This window comes from Trachypithecus francoisi, unplaced genomic scaffold, assembly GCF_009764315.1.
Source record: "Trachypithecus francoisi isolate TF-2019V2 unplaced genomic scaffold, Tfra_2.0 Lachesis_group1, whole genome shotgun sequence".
NCBI lineage: Eukaryota > Metazoa > Chordata > Mammalia > Primates > Cercopithecidae > Trachypithecus > Trachypithecus francoisi.
In genome coordinates this window covers 115,978,241-115,994,892 of record NW_022681454.1, presented here as the reverse complement: position 1 = coordinate 115,994,892, position 16,652 = coordinate 115,978,241, and the positions used below count along the sequence as shown (strand labels likewise).

The window sequence follows — 16,652 nt, the reverse complement described above, 5'->3', positions numbered from 1 at the left end:
TCCAGTTGAAAGGAAGAGCACTTCCTTTTCTCATGATAACAGAAGCTCCCTGGATGGTTGACTCACATCTGATTAGAATTTGTTTCTCCCTCCAGCAGAGCAGTTATGTTGCTTCTCCCAGCAGCTGATTGGGTCAGTCTTCCTCAGGGTTCTCAGCTGACCCCAAGTTATTACATTCCCAAGGCTGAAGACTTTCCTTTTTTCCAGTACTTAAACTTCACTTCTCTCTTTAGACACGCAGGCTCCTTCCTCGGAGAGGTAATACAGAAAGACTGCTGAATTATGGTTCTTTCAAACTGAACACTGATCTGTTCTTTTTCATTCTTGGGAGTAAATGGAGAAAGATATGTTTAATTCCTGATGTGAATTTGACCTCTGTTGTCTCAGTTAATAGAATGGACTTTTGAAATGTTGCACTAAAAAAATTGTTACAGTTATTGTAGTTCAGCTTTATTTCAAGAAAGCAAGCATGCCACTGGATTGAAAATTGCAAATAACATTGGAAAATAAAAGAATCATTGAACAAGAATTAACTCACTAACCCAGCTTATTTTTAATACTCTAGATATAGATTCTACAAAAGAATGACATACTTCCCTAGTTTACATAGGAATGGACTAAGGTGTGTTTGGTGAGGGGTCATTTTTGTGGCTTACAACTCTGGAGAGTTATTTTTGCAGCCTGTGAAACCAGACTGGAGAAATAAAGCTGAAGGTGCTTTGATGTCTAAATTCCATTGATAACTTTTAAGCAAAAAAATAGCAGTACAGTGAGCTGTAGGAATAGTAGTGGAAGAGAGGGGATGTTTCAAGAAAAATATTCACACAATTATTTAGCATTGAGGTGATCAAACAAAATAAGATTGTGAGCCATTTTCTTCTATGAAAGAAAAAAGGATGTTTGCATTCTTAATTTTTCTTTTCAACTGAGTCCAAGTATGAAGAGTCTAAGGTTGGCTGAATCTTCCCGTAATTCTCCTTCGGAGAAAGTTTCAGTGAGGAATTAAGAAAACCAACAGTAGGGAAAGGAAGCTATTTTAATAGGAATGTGGAAAGCTAGGAAGAAGGAGACAAGAATATAAAACAAAGTCAAAAAGGGAAATACCTCCAAAAATCTAAATTTCTTTTTCTTTGCTAGCCATTTCCACCTCTGACTCAACTCTGGTAAATTAAATGCAGTGGTTTTTAACCAAGCACAAGCATTTGAACTACTCATGGAGCTCTGGCACCATACAGCTGCCATGATGCCACCCTAGGCTTTCTAAATCAGAATCTCTGGAGGTGGGACATGGGCATGGGTCATTTTAAAATACGTTTCATCAGTTGTTCTGAAACATACTACTTTTTTAGTGTGATCCCCATTTACCCCAGGCCTCACCACCCTGTGCTTACAAACAGAACCACAACACAGCATAGCTCAATCTCATGACAATATGTATAATTGCAGAGTCTCATTTATATATTTCTGTAGTCCCCAAATACATAGAACAGAGTTGGCAAGCACTCCTCCCAGATCTTTCTGCCTGACATCTCTTGTTGAGGGCTAGCAGAGACACTTGAGAGTGATTCTTAACATTAGCTCCCTATTCATAGTACCAACACCTATCCTGGTGCAAACCTAAAGTGCAAACCCTCAAGCTGAAACAACATTTATCATTTCAGAACCAGGCTGTGTTATCCCCAGATACAGTGAAAATGGTGCTCTTCCCTAATGTGTATCCTGCTTCATCACTTTGGCCCCTAAGCCACATGATAGGTGCCTCTGTGCCTGGGAAAAAGGAATCTTCAGGGTCCTCCTGCAGCCCCTGCCTCCATCTAGGTTCAGACCGAGACCACAAGACCCATCAGTAAAAGAGACAGCCTCTTGTCCATTTATATCCCTTTACATCTCTACCCCCACACACGCTTTTATTTGAAGACACTTTCCTACTATGTAAATTATTTCATTCAAGTCACCTCTTTGAACTTTTAGATGCACCTTTTAATCAAACACACACCAAAATTTAAAATCCCAGTTTAAATTTAGGTGATATTCTTATTACACATTATTCTTCTAAAATAATACCCTTTCAGTTGGGCATGGTGGCTCACACCTGTAATCCCAGCATTTGGGGAGGCCGAGGCGGGCAGATCACGAGGTCAGGAGATCGAGACCATCCTGGCAAATACTGTGAAACCCTGTCTCTACTAAAAATACAAAAAAAAAAAAAAAAAATTAGCCTGACGTGGTGGCAGGCACCTGTAGTCCCAGCTACTCGGGAGGCTGAGGCGGGAGAATGGCGTGAACCCGGAGGGCGGAGCTTGCAGTGAGCCAAGATAGTGCCACTGCATTCCAGCCTGGGCAACAGAGCAAGACTCTGTCTCAAAAAAATAAAATAAAATAATAAAATAATACCCTTTCTTTCAATCTACCAAAATCTAGCTAAATCCAAGGGGATCACATGTGTCAGGTTCAAGCCCCAGCTGAGGTCTGAGGGGAGTAGGTGGATGGGGCGCAGTGAGCGAGAAGAACAGTCGAGAGACAGCAGGTAGATGAGACATAACTTTATTCAGCAGGTCCTTCACAGTGTCAGTGTTACATTTATACACCTTACAAACCACAGTGGCTGAGAACCAGGTGATGAGCTTCTCTATGCTATGTCTACATAGCTGTGATTATATAAAGCATGGGAATGTACACCTGCACTCCAATCCTGCTGAGCCATGCAGGATGTTTACCTCTGCCTATGCCTGCCTGGCTGCAGCGAAGCCTTGTTCCTTACAACATGGTCTTAGATCAAGTGAGTTGATAAATGTCAACCTCTATAGTTATCCAGAAAGTGCAGTTAGCATCTTCATTTTCAAACTCAAGGCTCAAGAACCCTTGGGATTGCCACATGGATAAGGGGAGAAAAAAGGGGTTGAGTGGGTATTTGATAGAATATGTATTCTCAGATCTATAATCAAAAAAAGAAAGAAAGAAACCTATTTGAAAAACTCCCTGTATCATGGCAGCAGTTCACAATCTCCTTCCCCATCCTTTGCTCCCTGCCTCATTTCCACTTCCCAAATTCTCTTGTTAGGATTTTTCATCTTTGCAAATGACTCCACCATTCAGCCAGTTCTTCAAGTCAAACACTGATTGTCAAATCTGGCTCTTTCGTCTCTTTCTCCTCTCCTCTGACAACAAATCTATAACCAAGTCACATCAGTTCTATACTCTAAATTTCTACTGATTTTATTTCTTTCTCTTCATCTCGACTGACTCTAATCCAGCCTGACATCATGACTTGCTGAGACTAATGCAATAAGCCACAGCTAATTTTCTGATATCTACATTTATACCCTCAAAATGTTTTATCTGGTACAATCAGGGTAATTTTTAAAAATATCTCCTTCTTCTGCCCTTAAAAATCTTAAAATCTTCCTAAATCCTTCCTAAATGTCAGAGTTTTCAACTATAAGTTGGTGATAATGATTCCTAAATTGATGGTTATTGTAAGAATTTGAAAGATTGTAAAATATATGCATAGAGAGTGTGTATATAAAAAGCCTAATGCTGTACTTCACTTGGCATATGTCAGAAAGTATTATGCTTATCTTTTTTCTTTCTAAGGCAGCCGAGGACATGGGACTCAACGGAGAAACAAAGTTCATTTTAGCTCTAAACTTCTATGATTCTATGTCATGCAAAGAAGCTGGGATGTACCTAAATTTTAAACTTGATGTCATTTTTTTGTTGTTGTTTTTCCATTGGTAATAAAATTCGGAACCAGAGGGACACAAATATGATTCATATCAGGTTATGTCAAAGGTGATAAAAGTCACACTTGTCTTCATACCTTGCTCTGCCAGCCCCAGTTCTGTCATCTTTTGTTCTGCTGGCTCATGGGTTGCTGATGGATTGTTTAGGCTGAGGGGTCAAAAGAAGAGAGTCAGAGCTTCAAATAAGTCACCTCAAAACAAATTCATATAAGAGATTTCATATAAGCACCCCTCATCTCATCTGTGCCTTACTTTTGCTTTTTTTTATCTTTTCTTTTTATTATTATTATTATATTATACTTTAAGTTCTAGGGTACATGTGCATAACGTGCAGGTTTGTTACATATGTATATTTGTGTCATGTTGGTGTGCTGCACCCATCAACTCGTCAGCACCCATCAGCTCATCATTTACATCAGGTATAACTCCCAATGCAATCCCTCCCCCTTCCCCCCTCCCCATAAGAGGCCCCGGTGTGTGATGTTCCCCTTCCAGAGTCCAAGTGACCTCTGGTGGCTGATGCCTGTAATCCTAGCACTTTGGGAGACCAAGGCGGGTGGATCACCTGAGGTCAGGAGTTCGAGACCAGCCTGGCAAACATGCGAAAACCCCACCTCTACTAAAAATACAAAAATCAGCTGACGGTGGTGGCAGGCCCCTGTAATCCCAGCTACTTGGGGGGCTGAGGCAGGAGAATTGCTTGAACCCAGGAGGCGGAGGTTGCAGTGAGCCAAGAGCTTACCATTGCACTCCAGCCTGGGCAACAAGAGAGAGACTCCATCTCAAAAATAAAATTAAATTAAATTAAAAAGTAAGGTAAGCATGTTTGAAAGTAATATTCATTTTTATCACTCATTTTGATACTATTCTTTGTAAAAGTATTCATAAAATTATTTCCTAATTGAGATATTAATATATAAAATTTTATGTAGTGAAAAACCACTTTCTACATAAATCTGACTTAGGTATAGATTTAATGTTAAGCAAAGGCATTGCCTATTCTTGAGACTACCAGCTATGCCTAATAACATAACCACAAACATGTGCAGAACAATTATACTGTTTAAAATGCTTTCATATACATTACCATTTATGATTTAACCAAATATAGTTATGAACTTCAGTATATTCTTTTGAATTGGTCAAAATGTAGAAAACACCCCAAAAGTATATTCATATCTCAAATAACTCTTATTAGCATTTTGCTGATAAATAGAGCATTTTACCAGAACAATAAACATAGGTTTTAAACAAATATATAAGAAAAGTGATTTCTCATTTGAAGATAAAAATGCACATACCATGGTTAATATGAATCTTATTTCATTCACCATTTTAAATATATAAAATACAACCTGCAATATAACCTGAATGGGGTCACCCAGGGCACTGGCCAGGTATCACAAAGCTTGGGGACTAGAGCCTGACATGTTAAAACCAGGTTAGGAATTCCGCAAGATGGAGCCAAAACTCAGAAAGGAAATGGAGGGTCCAAATCGTTGGTCTTAAAAAGCATAAAGAGTCATAGTTGTAGAAACCAAGTATCAACAACAGAACCAAAGCCTGGATCAGAGCTGGCAATGAGAATATAATCCAAGGGGCAAATAATAGGTAGAATTGGTCTGGAATGGGAGCATGCAGAAAGTCCTGGGATTACTGGGTATGGAATTAGAGTGTGAGTTGTACACCTTCATCATTCAGCTGGTACCAAGGCATGAGGGTAGCCCGTACTTAAAGATGCTTGTAGGAGAAAAGAGATAATATAGACCAAGTCTTGTTAATTTTAACTATATACCTCGTTATGTTGTTGTTAAAATGCAATTCTAAGAGATTTTCTTTTCTTTCTTTTTCATTTTTCCTTTTTTTTTCTTTTTGATACATGGTCTTTTTGATACATTTTGTCACCCAGGCTGATCATAGCTCACTGTTACCTCAACTCCTAGGCTTAAGCAATCCTCCCACCTCAGTCTCCCAAGTAGCTGATACTACATGCATGTGCCACCACACCCAGTCAATTTTTTGTAGAGATGGGGTCTTGTTATATTGCCCAGGCTGGGAGATTTGATTTCTTATCCAGAATGTTTTAGAGTAGTCATGCAATTGCTAACTGCTTCTTATTGATCTGAAATACTCAAACTAAGATTTTTAGGAATCACATTCTGTAATTAATATTTATAAGTGGTTGGGCTCAGTGGCTCACACCTGTAATCCCAGCACTTTAGAGGGCAGAGGCAGGCGGGTTGCCGGACGTCAGGATCAGCCTGGCTAACATAGTGAAACCTGGTCTCTACTAAAAACACTAAAATTAGCCGGGCGTGGTGGTGCATGCCCGTAGTCCCAGCTACTTGGGACGCTGAGGCAGGAGAATTGCTTCAACCCAGGAGGCAGAGGTTGTAGTGAGCCGAGATTGTGCTACTGCACTCCAGCCTGGGCAACAGAGCAAGACTCTGTCTCAAAAAAAAAAAAAATTATAAGTAATTATATATAAGTACTTAGAATGATTATTAAATATATACTAAATTAAAAGAAAATTATTTACATGTCGTTTTGAAGACACTGAAACTTAAATTCTTCATTTTGATAGACAAGAAGAAAACAGTATTTTATAAAAGCAGCAGACCTAGCAGTTTGACTGGCAAATGATAAATATTAAAAATTATTTGTTGATTGAACAGTGAACTATTTCTGATTTGTTGTGATTTAGAATAGGTCCTTTAAAAGTCTTATCACGGCACTTTTAGGAAGTAAGGCAATAATTACTACAATGTGATGTAACTTTTTGTTGTTGTTCTCCTTTTTACCTACATGTGTTGATATAATTTCAGCAGAGCCATTTACATGATTGGGAAATCTGACTTTAATTATACATATAAGGTCTTCTAAAACTAAGAACTGTGCTTTATTGTCCCTCCTTTTAGTTCCCACAAAGGATGTTTCTGCCTCCTGTTACTTTTGATTTGTAAAACATACATTTTTCTGAAATATCAAACTGTGTTTTGTGAAGTTAAAGGAACATAACTCACCTTTAGAGGATGTCAGTTGGTACAGGAAAAATAACATGGTAAAATAGGTGCTCAAAGATAAGTTTTCAAAATGCGTATCTCTATTGACTCAGTGTGAATTAACTTGATCCACAAATCAAACTCCAGAACTAGTAGTAAGAAATAAACAGAAGGGCATGAAAAAGGAATGGAAACATGCTCAGATCTCAAGGGAAATTTTAGGAAAAAAGTATAACACTCCTAAGGGCCTGAAAAATCAAAAGCAGTACTTTACTGCAACTTGACACCAAGGTGTGTCTTGAATTAAATATTTGAAATAGCATTGTTATTCAGAGGCAAGTACGTAGATTAAAAAGAAAAGGTAAAATTCCCCCAACTAGTACTAATACAGAAAGCCATTTTTCTTCTCCTTTATTCCTGACCCCTATCCCACATAATAGAATTGACCTTCACTATTTATTGGCCCAGAAAGAGAAATAACACATTGCCCCAAAGGTTGACTTGCCAAGAGTAGGAAACAGTTATTCTGGGAACTAAAGAGCATTGATGAAAACTGCACCTACACTTCTTGGTTTCCTTCTTTCAGCTCCTATTTTTCTATGCAAATCAGTGCAGAGAGTTTTTTCCTAGTTCCAGTGCAGCCGACAATGTGGCTGCTGTAGACATGAGCGATTGGGGGACATGGTGATGTTGATTCAATTAAAGTCTGATCATCAAGAATGAGTTCAGGGAGCCAGATTCTTCTGTGCCCAGAACAGTACTTATTTGCACTCTCCTCAGATGCTGCATTGGAAATTTAATGTAAGTTTTATGTATTTGTTTGTGAACTAGATGTTTTCCAATATCCTGAGAGATTGCTTAAAAATATATATATATATATACACACAGCTGCTTGTACATAGTAGAGAGACAAATAGACCAAGTGAGTTGTAGTAAAGCTTAGTTGAATCTTCAAACTAAAAAGATGGCATCACCATCAGCAAAAAATATCTTCAGAATCAGACTGCCTGAAACCTCACCCAAGGCAAAGGTACCCAGAGTGATTTTTATCATGGAAGCTTTAGAAATTGTCAGAAAAAAGACTTTTAGAGACTGTCTGCTTAGTTTCAACTGTCAAAAAAAAGGTGATGCTAACCTTATCTGTTTTCTTCCCTACCTCACTCCCATCTCCCACGACACACACATTCAAGAATAGGAATGGTCCCTACAATGCTTAACACCCTCTGGACAAGGTCAGTCAGTGGTCCTTCATTTATCTTCCTTCTGCTCTTTCCTCAGACCAGAGATTCAAGATTTGAACATATGTACACACTCGTTTGGCTAACAGTCCAGCAAATTCCAGTACTCTAAGGATTAACTAGTCACTTTATTTCTTTTGGAAGGCTGTGCTATAACCGAAGCCCAACGTTTTGTTTATCTTCCACTGTTTATCTTCCAAGGAGCATGCTCCAATGCACTCATCATGACAAAGTACCTGCTGTGGAAATGTATTTTAAGATTGTGAAATATGAAGGCTTTTTGGAGGAAGAGCAGTTATTATCTAATTTTAAAAAGTTTTGTTCCTTTGTAGAAGTGGACAACATATAAGTTTCTTAGAGATTTTAAATAAACTCAACTTTATTGAAGTAGCATTTCTAGTCCCTTTTTTGTATATAAAGTTAAAAAGATCCACCTTCATGGTAAATGGATATTTGAAACTAATAAATATAAACAAATTCCTTTTAAATTAATTGCTTTGACCTCCTCTTCCTACGACAACACTTTTTGGAGAACTGCTAAAAAATAAAATAATAAAAGAAATACTTGTGTTTCAGAGCTCTTTATTTCCCCTGGTCAGGCAGTAGTGTGGGTTCTGAAGAATAATACAAAGATTAAGTGGCAGGAAGCTAAAAAGAGAATAAAGAAAAGCAAAGATGACATAACAAACAACCCTACAAGCTCTCCCATTAATCCATGAATGACTGAAAATGGATTATGAGTGAGCTTAATTTTTGTTTCAATTGACAGCTAAAGAAGAGTAGCTTTGGCCGGGCGCGGTGGCTCAAGCCTGTAATCCCAGCACTTTGGGAGGCCGAGACGGGCGGATCACGAGGTCAGGAGATTGAGACCATCCTGGCTAACACGGTGAAACCCCCTTCTCTACTAAAAAATACAAAAAACTAGCCGGGCGAGGTGGCGGGCGCCTGTAGTCCCAGCTACTCGGGAGGCTGAGGCAGGAGAATGGCGTAAACCCGGGAGGAGGAGCTTGCAGTGAGCTGAGATCCGGCCACTGCACTCCAGCCCGGGCGACAGAGCGAGACTCCGTCTCAAAAAAAAAAAAAAAAAAAAAGAAGAGTAGCTTTACAAAATTTTGTAACGCATGATTGAATGGAGGCTCTCTCAAAATTCTGAAGTCCCTATTTTTTTCTCTAAATTAATGTCAACACTAGAACTGTTTAAAGTAATGTATCATTGAGAAAAGAAATTAGTAAAATTTTAGTTTCTCTAGATATAGTTTCATGAAAATAAATAGAAAAAAGGAAATTCAGTGACTCTATTCCTTGGCATAATAGTTAGATTTTTGGCATTCAAATATAAACAAATAATTCTAATATGACATAAGGGCTATATTCAAAATACGTGTAACGAGAAGACAGATTTAAAATGTTATCAATGGCAATGAAAACATACATTCTTAGCCTTTATTTGACTTACATGTTATTCAATTAACATTTATATTCAACAAACATTTACTGATTGTATATTATATGCCAAATATTTACATTTTAAACAATGCCAACTTTTATCTCAAATTTTCTTTTGAAACAAAGATTATTAAATAAATGAGAATTCATGGAGAAAGACAATGATTTGCCTTGGGAACATCAGAGGGAGAAAGAACTCAGAGGTCTAACTAGAACCAGAGGTGTGTTGGTGAACGTTTTACAACCCTTTCTCCACTACCCTGATTTGTAGTGTTTGCCAATTAGCACGGTGTAAATGTGAACACCATGTCTGATTTCAAGCTACCAACCTGACATTACTGAAAGCAGAGTTGGAAAGAGATGCACATAAAGCATTCTCTGATCCATTATGAGCTTGCTGTAGCATATCACTGTTAGTACCCACTAAACAATGGCTTTCTAGGGTCACCCTATGACTCTATTCATGACTGCCTAATAGTCAGGATTGAGGGGTTGAATAGCTTTGGTGAGTGACTCATAATTGTCCATAGACATATTTATATAGGACCCCATTATTTATTATTATTATTTTTTACTTTATGTTTTTTTTATTTCTTATTTTTTATTTATTTTTTATTTTTTTATTATACTTTAAGTTCTAGGGTACATGTGCATAACATGCAGGTTTGTTACATATGTATACTTGTGCCATGTTGGTGTGCTGCACCCATCAACTCGTCAGCACCCATCAATTCATCATTTATATCAGGTATAACTCCCAATGCAATCCCTTCCCCCTCCCCCCTCCCCATGATAGGCCCTGATGTGTGATGTTCCCCTTCCTGAGTCCAAGCGAACTCATTGTTCAGTTCCCACCTATGAGTGAGAACATGCGGTGTTTGGTTTTCTGTTCTTGTGACAGTTTGCTAAGAATGATAGTTTCCAGCTCCACCCATGTCCCTACAAAGGACTCAAACTCATCCTTTTTTATGGCTGCATAATATTCCGTGGTGTATATGTGCCACATTTTCTTAATCCAGTCTGTCACTGATGGACATTTGGGTTGATTCCCAGTCTTTGCTATTGTGAATAGTGCCGCATAAACATACGTGTGCATGTGTCTTTATAGCAGCATGATTTATAATCCTTTGGGTATATACCCAGTAGTGGGATGGCTGGGTCATATGGTACATCTAGTTCTAGATCCTTGAGGAATCGCCATACTGTTTTCCATAATGGTTGAACTAGTTTACAATCCCACCAACAGTGTAAAAGTGTTCCTGTTTCTCCACATCCTCTCCAGCACCTGTTGTTTCCTGACTTTTTAATGATTGCCATTCTAACTGGTGTGAGATGGTATCTCATTGTGGTTTTGATTTGCATTTCTCTGATGGTGAGTGATGATGAGCATTTTTCATGTGTCTGTTGGCTGTGTGAATGTCTTCTTTTGAGAATGTCTGTTCATATCTTTGCCCACTTTTTGATGGAGTTGTTTGTTTTTTTCTTGTATATTTGTTTGAGTTCTTTGTAGATTCTGGATATTAGCCCTTTGTCAGATGAGTAGATTGCAAAAATTTTCTCCGATTCTGTAGGTTGCCTGTTCACTCTGATGGTAGTTTCTTTTGCTGTGCAGAAGCTCTTCAGTTTAATTAGATCCCATTTGTCAATTTTGGCTTTTGCTGCCGTTGCTTTTGGTGTTTTAGACATGAAGTCCTTGCCCATGTCTATGTCCTGAATGGTACTACCTAGGTTGTCTTCTAGGGTTTTTATGGTATTAGGTCTAACATTTAAGTCTCTAATACATCTTGAATTAATTTTCGTATAAGGAGTAAGGAAAGGACCCAGTTTCATTTCTACTTATGGCTAGCCACTTTTCCCAGCACCATTTATTAAATAGGGAATCCATTCCCCATTTCTTGTTTCTCTCAGGTTTGTCAAAGATCAGATGGCTGTAGATGTGTGGTATTATTTCTGAGGACTCTGTTCTGTTCCCTTGGTCTATATCTCTGTTTTGGTACCAGTACCATGCTGTTTTGGTTACTGTAGCCTTGTAGTATAGTTGAAGTCAGGTAGCGTGATGCCTCCAGCTTTGTCCTTTTGACTTAGGATTGTCTTGGCAATGCAGGCTCTTTTTGGTTCCATATGAACTTTAAAGCCGTTTTTTCCAATTCTGTGAAGAAACTCATTGGTGCTTGATGGGGATGGCATTGAATCTATAAATAACCTTGGGCAGTATGGCCATTTTCACGATATTGATTCTTCCTATCCATGAGCATGGTATGTTCTTCCATTTGTTTGTGTCCTCTTTTATTTCACTGAGCAGTGGTTTGTAGTTCTCCTTGAAGAGGTCCTTGACATCCCTTGTAAGTTGGATTCCTAGGTATTTTATTCTCTTTGAAGCAATTGTGAATGGAAGTTCATTCCTGATTTGGCTCTCTGTTTGTCTGTTACTGGTGTATAAGAATGCTTGTGATTTTTGCACATTAATTTTGTATCCTGAGACTTTGCTGAAGTTGCTTATCAGCTTAAGGAGATTTTGGGCTGAGACAATGGGGTTTTCTAAATATACAATCATGTCATCTGCAAACAGGGAAAGTTTGACTTCTTCTTTTCCTAACTGGATACACTTTATTTCTTTCTCTTGCCTGATTGCCCTAGCCAGAACTTCTAACACTATGTTGAATAGGAGTGGTGAGAGAGGACATCCCTGTCTTGTGCCAGTTTTCAAAGGGAATTTTTCCATTTTTTGCCCATTCAGTATGATATTGGCTGTGGGTTTGTCATAAATAGCTCTTATTATGTTGAGGTACGTTCCATCAATACCGAATTAATTGAAGGGCTGTTGAATTTTGTCAAAAGCCTTTTCTGCATCTATTGAGATAATCATGTGGTTCTTGTCTTTGGTTCTGTTTATATGCTGGATTACGTTTATTGATTTGCATATGTTGAACCAGCCTTGCATCCCAGGGATGAAGCCCACTTGATCATGGTGGATAAGCTTTTTGATGTGCTGCTGAATCCGGTTTGCAGGTATTTTATTGAGGATTTTTGCATCGATGTTCATCAGGGATATTGGTCTAAAATTCTCTTTTTTTGTTGTGTCTCTGCCAGGCTTTGGTATCAGGATGATGTTGGCCTCATAAAATGAGTTAGGGAGGATTCCCTCTTTTTCTATTGATTGGAATAGTTTCAGAAGGAATGGTACCAGCTCCTCCTTGTACCTCTGGTAGAATTCAGCTGTGAATCCATCTGGTCCTGGATTTTTTTTGGTTGGTAGGCTATTAATTATTGCCTCAATTTCAGAGCCTGCTATTGGTCTATTCAGGGATTCAACTTCTTCCTGGTTTAGTCTTGGAAGAGTGTAAGTGTCCAGGAAATTATCCATTTCTTCTAGGTTTTCTAGTTGATTTGCGTAGAGGTGTTTATAGTATTCTCTGATGGTAGTTTGTATTTCTGTGGGGTCAGTGGTGATATCCCCTTTATCATTTTTTATTGCATCTATTTGATTCTTCTCTCTTTTCTTCTTTATTAGTCTTGCTAGCGGTCTGTCAATTTTGTTGATTTTTTCAAAAAACCAACTCCTGGATGCATTGATTTTTTGGAGGGTTTTTTGTGTCTCTATCTCCTTCAGTTCTGCTCTGATCTTAGTTATTTCTTGCCTTCTGCTAGCTTTTGAATGTTTGCTCTTGCTTCTCCAGTTCTTTTAATTGTGTTATTAGAGTGTCAATTTTAGATCTTTCCACCTTTCTCTTGTGGGCATTTAGTGCTATAAATTTCCCTCTACACACTGCTTTAAATGTGTCCCAGAGATTCTGGTATGTTGTATCTTTGTTCTCATTGGTGTCAAAGAGCATCTTTATTTCTGCCTTCATTTCGTTATGTACCCAGTAGTCATTCAGGAGCAAGTTGTTCAGCTACCATGGAGTTGAGCAGTTTTGATTGAGTTTCTTAGTCCTGAGTTCTAGTTTGATTGCACTGTGGTCTGAGAGACAGTTTGTTATAATTTCTGTTCTTTTACATTTGCTGAGGAGTGCTTTACTTCAATTATGTGGTCAATTTTGGAATAAGTGCGATGTGGTGCTGAGAAGAATGTATATTCTGTTGATTTGGGGTGGAGAGTTCTATAGATGTCTATTAGGTCCGCTTGGTGCAGAGATGAGTTCAATTCCTGGATATCCTTGTTAACTTTCTGTCTCGTTGATCTGTCTAATGTTGACAGTGGAGTGTTGAAGTCTCCCATTATTATTGTATGGGAGTCTAAGTCTCTTTGTAAGTCTCTAAGGACTTGCTTTATGAATTTGGTGTGCTCCTGTATTGGGTGCATATATATTTAGGAGAGTTAGCTCTTCCTGTTGAATTGATCCCTTTACTATTATGTAATGGCCTTCTTTGTCTCTTTTGATCTTTGATGGTTTAAAGTCTGTTTTATCAGAGACTAGGATTGCAACCCCTGCTTTTTTTGTTCTCCATTTGCTTGGTAGATCTTCCTCCATCCCTTTATTTTGAGCCTATGTATGTCTCTGCCTGTGAGATGGGTCTCCTGAATACAGCAGACTGATGGGTCTTGACTCTTTATCCAGTTTGCCAGTCTGTGTCTTTTAATTGGAGCATTTAGTCCATTAACATTTAAGGTTAATATGGTTATGTGTGAACTTGATCCTGCCATTATGATATTAACTGGTTATTTTGCTCGTTAGTTGATGCAGTTTCTTCCTAGCCTTGATGGTCTTTACATTTTGACATGTTTTTGCAATGGCTGGTACCGGTTGTTCCTTTCCATGTTTAGGGCTTCCTTCAAGGTCTCTTGTAAGGCAGGCCTGGTGGTGACAAAATCTCTAAGCATTTCCTTATCTGTAAAGGATTTTATTTCTCCTTCACTTATGAAACTTAGTTTGGCTGGATATGAAATTCTGGGTTGAAAATTCTTTTCTTTAAGAATGTTGAATATTGGCCCCCACTCTCTTCTGGCTTGTAGAGTTTCTGCCGAGAGATCTGCTGTTAGTCTGATGGGCTTCCCTTTGTGGTAACCCGACCTTTCTCTCTGGCTGCCCTTAAGATTTTTTCCTTCATTTCAACTTTGGTGAATCTGGCAATTATGTGTCTTGGAGTTGCTCTTCTCGAGGAGTATCTTTGTGTGTCCTCTGTATTTCCTGAATTTGAATGTTGGCCTGCCCTACTAGGTTGGGGAAGTTCTCCTGGATGATATCCTGAAGAGTGTTTTCCAACTTGGTTCCATTTTCCCCCTCACTTTCAGGCACCCCAATCAGACGTAGATTTGGTCTTTTACATAATTCTATACTTCTTGCAGGCTTTGTTCATTTCTTTTTCTTCTTTTCTCTTTTGGTTTCCTTCTCTCACTTCATTTCATTCATTTGATCCTCAATCGCTGATACTCTTTCTTCCAGTTGATCGAGTCGGTTACTGAAGCTTGTGGATTTGTCACGTATTTCTCGTGTCATGGTTTTCATCTCTGTCATTTCATTTATGACCTTCTCTGCATTAATTATTCTAGCTATCAATTCTTCCACTCTTTTTTCAAGATTTTTAGTTTCTTTGCACTGGGTACGTAATTCCTCCTTTAGCTCTGAGAAGTTTGATGGACTGAAGCCTTCTTCTCTCATCTCGTCAAAGTCATTCTCTGACCAGCTTTGATCCATTGCTGGCGATGAGCTGTGCTCCTTTGCAGGGGGAGATGCGCTCTTATTTTTTGAATTTCCAGCTTTTCTGCCCTGCTTCTTCCCCATCTTTGTGGTTTTATCTGCCTCTGGTCTTTGATGATGGTGACGTACTGATAGGGTTTTGGTATAGGTGTTCTTCCTGTTTGATAGTTTTCCTTCTAATAGTCAGGACCCTCAGCTGTCGGTCTGTGGAGATTGCTTGAGGTCCACTCCAGACCCTGTTTGCCTGGGTATCAGCAGCAGAGGTTGCAGAAGATAGAATATTGCTGAACAGCGAGTGTACCTGTCTGATTCTTACTTTGGAAGCTTCCTCTCAGGGGTGTACTCCACCCTGTGAGGTGTGGGGTGTCAGACTGCCCCTAGTGGGGGCTGTCTCCCAGTTAGGCTACTCAGGGGTCAGGGACCCACTTGAGCAGGCAGTCTGTCCATTCTCAGATCTCAACCTCCATGTTGGGAGATCCACTGCTCTCTTCAAAGCTGTCAGACAGAGTCGTTCGCGTCTGCACAGGCCTCTGCTGCTTCCCCTTTTGTTGTTTAGCTGTGCCCTGTCCCCAGAGGTGGAGTCTACAGAGACAGGCAGGTTTCCTTGAGCTGCTGTGAGCTCCACCCAGTTCGAGCTTCCCAGCAGCTTTGTTTACCTACTTAAGCCTCAGCAATGGCGGGCGCCCCCCCACCAGCCTTGCTGCTGCCTTGCGGTTAGATCGCAGACTGCTGTGCTAGCAGTGAGGGAGGCTCCGTGGCCGTGGGACCCTCCCGGCCAGGTGTGGGTATAATCTCCTGGTGTGCCCGTTTGCTTAAAGCGCAGAATTGGGGTGGGAATTACCCGATTTTCCAGGTGTTATGTGTCTCAGTTCCCCTGGCTAGGAAAAGGGATTCCCTTCCCCCTTGCGCTTCCCAGGTGAGGCAATGCCTCGCCCTGCTTCAGCTCTCGCTGGTCGGGCTGCAGCAGCTGACCAGCACCGATTGTCCGGCACTCCCCAGTGAGATGACCCCAGTACCTCAGTTGAAAATGCAGAAATCACCAGTCTTTCGTGTCGCTCGCGCTGGGAGTTGGAGACTGGAGCTGTTCCTATTCGGCCATCTTGCACATAGCATTGGACCCCATTATCTTTATCTCTTTTTTTCTCTGGATTTTAGGGCATTCACTCCCATATCCTGGCTCTCTTTAGCATTCTGCTACATTAAGCACCTGACTTCTGTTACTGTAAAGAGAAAAGTAGCTCCTGCTTTGGGAAGCTGGCAATAACTTTGAACTACTTTAGCAAAATGCTTCTCCATTTTGTGACACAGAATATTAAAAAGATATATAGTCAGAGATGAGATTTAATAAAATTAATAAATGTTTCTGCTTCATCAAGAATATTCTTAAAGAATGCTTGCAGTTTTTCACTGAGAATATGTAGAGATGAAGAATTTAATGACTATAAACACAGTTTAGTGCCTCAGCCTTGATTGGACCTAAATTTCCAGAACTATGGCTTTTGTACCAGCAGTGAAAATGTCACAAACAATTTCAAGGGCCCATAATGTCTTAGTGTGATTATGAAAATAATTTTTACCTTGCAG

At 39.4% G+C, this 16,652-nt stretch overlaps 1 long non-coding RNA gene across 1 annotated transcript in view; it reads right to left on the bottom strand.

Moving 5' to 3' along the window:
• Positions 1–3,229: 3,229 nt before the first annotated feature.
• Positions 3,230–16,652, bottom strand: part of LOC117085840 — a 66,992-nt gene continuing 53,569 nt past the window's right edge. Inside the window, exon 4 of the long non-coding RNA XR_004438092.1 lies at positions 3,230–3,891. This is a non-coding gene — a long non-coding RNA (uncharacterized LOC117085840). The remainder of the gene's footprint in view (positions 3,892–16,652) is intronic.